The sequence below is a fragment of the Balaenoptera acutorostrata genome, chromosome 1, assembly GCF_949987535.1.
Source record: "Balaenoptera acutorostrata chromosome 1, mBalAcu1.1, whole genome shotgun sequence".
NCBI lineage: Eukaryota > Metazoa > Chordata > Mammalia > Artiodactyla > Balaenopteridae > Balaenoptera > Balaenoptera acutorostrata.
In genome coordinates, this window is record NC_080064.1 from 8,529,569 (window position 1) to 8,533,578 (window position 4,010).

The 4,010-nt window shown below is 49.0% G+C and overlaps 1 pseudogene; it reads left to right on the plus strand.

Annotated features, from left to right (window-relative positions):
* The first annotated feature begins 788 nt into the window (after positions 1 to 788).
* On the plus strand, positions 789 to 2,002 carry LOC103006727 (60S ribosomal protein L5-like; annotated as a pseudogene).
* Positions 2,003 to 4,010: the final 2,008 nt, after the last annotated feature.

Below are 4,010 nucleotides of genomic sequence, written 5' to 3' on the forward strand. Positions count from 1 at the left end.
AGGACTTCGAGTCCCTGCTCTGCAGCTCCTTTGCTGGGGGGGCTTGAGCATGACCCCTGCACAATCAGGGCCCAGGACCCACCTGAAATATGTCAGAGAGGACTGATGGTCTCTGCAGGCCAGTCTAAGACACCAGGGTGCACACAACGGTCAGCACTGCCCTGTCCACTCCTGCAGCTACAGGCCTAGCGTCCCCTCCCGACACCCCTAAGCACAGCCTCTGGGGAGACAGGCAGAAAAGGGAACCTGTGGGGGAAACTGAGTCAAAAGGCCAGGGCATTGGCAAGGACCTGGAGGATGCGGAAGACCCCTTCCCTTGCCTTTGTCCCTGGTACCTGGGCAAAGCTGGGGAGTGGGACCGGCGGGGAAGGAGGTAAGTGAGGGACGTCTCCCAGATGCCAGGAAGCATCCACCTCGCCCCAGCTCTCCGTGGCATACGTGGCTTTTGTGTGTCAGTATCTTTATGGGACCAGTGGGTAATCTGAGTGTTTTGGTTGCTGCTTGGGAATCTCCATTAGGGCAAGTTTTAAAAATACACTCTATTGTTGTTTATTATTAATGGTAATGACACAGGGAGCGAGGCGGTTCATCAGCTCCCTACTGTCCCCGGCTTCTAATGTGCTGCGTGGAACAGTCACTACCCAGGGACTTGCGTGAGCGTGAGCTGGACTCAGGGCACGGGACTGGACCCCGGGGTGCCCAGACATTAAAAAAAAAATTTTTTTTTGCTCTTTCCCCCCTGGAGCTGTGCTGGTTCTGCAGCTTGGTGGCGGCTAGGGCCTCTCTTCTACAGGATGGGGTTTGTTAAAGTTGTCAAGAATAAGGCCTAGGGGCTTCCCTCATGGCGCAGTGGTTGAGAATCCGCCTGCCAATGCAGGGGACACAGGTTCGAGCCCCGGTCTGGGAAGATCCCACATGCCGCGGAGCAACTAGGCCCGTGAGCCACAACTACTGAGCCTGCACGTCTGGAGCCTGTGCTCCGCAACAAGAGAGGCCGCGATAGTGAGAGGCCCGCGCGCCGCGATGAAGAGTGGCCCCCGCTTGCCGCAACTAGAGAAAGCCCTCGCACAGAAACGAAGACCCAACACAGCCATAAATAAATAAATAACAACAACAAAAAAAGAATAAGGCCTACTTCAAGAGATATCGAGTGAAATTTAGAAGACGGCGAGAGGGCAAAACTGACTACTATGCTCGGAAACGATTGGTAATCCAAGGTAAACATAAGTACAACACACCCAAATACAGAATGACAGGTCATGTAACTAACAGAGATATCATTTGTCCGATCGCTTATGCCCGTATAGAAGGAGATATGATAGTTTGTGCAGCCTGTGCTCACAAACTCCCGAAGTATGGTGTGAAGGTTGGCCTGGCAAATTATGTTTCAGCTTATTGTACTGGCCTGCTGCTGGCACGCAGGCTTCTTAATAGGTTTGGTATGGACAAAATTTATGAAGGCCAAGTCGAGGTGACTGGAGATGAATACAATGTGGAAAGCATTGATGGTCAACCTGGTGCCTTCACCTGTTACCTGGATGCAGGGCTTGCCAGGAGTACTACTGGGAATAAAGTTTTTGGGGCCCTGAAGGGAGCTGTCGATGGAGGCTTGTCTATCCCTCACAGTACCAAACGGTTCCCTGGTTATGATTCAGAAAGCAAAGAATTTAATGCTGAGGTACACCAAAAGCACATCATGGGGCAGAACATTGCAGATTATATGCATTACCTGATTGAAGAAGATGAAGATACTTACAAAAAACAACTCTCTCAATACATAAAGAAAAACGTAACTCCAGACATGATGGAGGAGATGTATAAGAAAGCTCATGCTGCAATATGAGAGAATCCAGTGTACAAGAAGAAGCCTAAGAAAGAAGTTAAAAAGAAGAGGTGGAAACATCCCGAAATGTCACTTGCCCAGAAGAAAGATCGGGTAGCTCAGAAGAAGGCAAGCTTCCTTAGAGCTCAGGAACGGGCTGCTGAGAGTTAATAAACCAAACCACAATTTCTACGAAGATTTTTCAGATAAAGACAGTAATAAACTTATTGAACAAGTAAAAAAAAAAGTTTTTTTTAATGTGGTAAAATACACAGAACATAAAATTTAACATTGTATACCTTTTAAGGTATGCAATTCAGTGTCATTAAGTACATTTTATGTAGCTGTCTAGTTCCAGAACTTTCTCATCACCCTAAAATGAAACCTCATACCCATTGAGCAGTCACTCCTCATTTTCCCATCCCCCTGGCAACCACGAATCTGCCTTCTGTCTCTATAGATTTGCCTTTTCTGGATTTGCCGATTCTGTACCCATTAAACATCAACTCCCCATTTCCCCCTCCCCCCAGCCCCTGGTAACCTCTTGTCCACTTTTTTTTTTTTTTTTTAATAGCTACTTTTATTTATTTATTTATTTAATTTATTTGTTTATTTTTGGCCGTGTTGGGTCTTCGTTTCGTGAGAGCGTTCTCTAGTTGCGGCAAGCGGGGGCCACTCTTCATCGCGGTGCGTGGGCCTTTCACTATCGCGGCCCCTCCCGTTGCGGGGCACAGGCTCCAGACGCGCAGGCTCAGTAGTTGTGGCTCATGGGCCCAGTTGCCCCGCGGCATGTGGGATCTTCCCAGACCAGGGCTCGAACCCGTGTCCCCTGCATTAGCAGGCAGATTCTCAACCACTGCGCCACCAGGGAAGCCCTCTCTTGTCCACTTTTGTGTCTATGAATTTGTCTATTCCAGGTACCTCATATAAATGGAACTATGCACCATCTGGCCTTTTGTGTCTGCCTTCTTTCCCATAGCATCATGTTTTCAAGGTTCATCTATGTTGTGGCATGTACCAGTGCTTCATTCCATGTTATGGCAGAATAATATTCCACTGTGTGGATAGACCACATTTTGTTTACCCATCATTCACTGATGGACATTTGGGTTGTTGCCACCTTTTAGCTACCGTGAATAACGTCCAGATTCTGAGCACACAGTTATCTGCGTTCTGAGTAGGGAGATGTCTTGATTCTCGTGCACAGATGTCCGGATAGCAAATAAAAGGTCATCCTTTTATACTGTACATGAGTGTGTCCAAGCTTCAAACCCCCAGCTCAGGGGCCCGAAGGACTACTTTGGTGCTCTCATTAGGAAGGTGGGCTCCCATAGGGCCCAGGTCCCCAGGGAAATTATCCACAGCTTGAAAGAGTGCAGGTTCCTTGAGGTGGGGAAAAGAGGGACAGGCGGTACCCCTTGGACATGTGACCCTGTGGGTTGGTGGGGGCTGGATGAGATGACCTTCTGAGGACCCTTGTAGGCTAGCACACAGGAAGAAGTCTCTGTCCGCTTGGCAGACCTTGGGGCCTAGAGCATAGAACATGAAATGTCAGAGATGGACAAGGTCTTGCTGTTGTCCAGTTCAAGTGCCCCACCCTGGGCATTTTAGAGATGGGGAAACTGAAGCCAGAGAAGAGACAAGACCTCTTCATTGTGTCGCCAACACCTTCACAGCTCCCGTTGACTGGCACTTCCCAGCATAAGTTCCCTTAAACCGTACACTTTAAGGGGCGTTCTAATGTCATTCCCATTTTACAGATGGGAACTTGAAGGCTCATGGAAGTGAACCCCTGTCTGAAATGTAGGGAAGGGACAGAAGTTCTCAGGTGTCCCCAAAGGAAACCAGAGGTTTTCCAGCTAAACTCACGCCACTGCGGCCAGTGGCAACTGACCTCGAGGTTGGCACTAAGTCACCCTCTCCCAGGGCGCTTAGAACCCCTGCACTCTCCTGCTAGCATCTCCATCCCTCAGCCAGAAGCTGGACGTCTTGGGAGGTGGCATAAATAATGGCAAGAGCACAGACTTGAGTGAAAATCCCAACTCCACTCCTTGGTAATTTACTTTATCCCACTGAGCCTCAGTGTGCCCATCTGTAAAATGGGGAGTCTTGCCAACACCCACTGCAGGGGGTTGCTTTAAGGGTTAAATGAGTTAATGTATCCAGGAGGCTCGCACAGAGCTTGGCA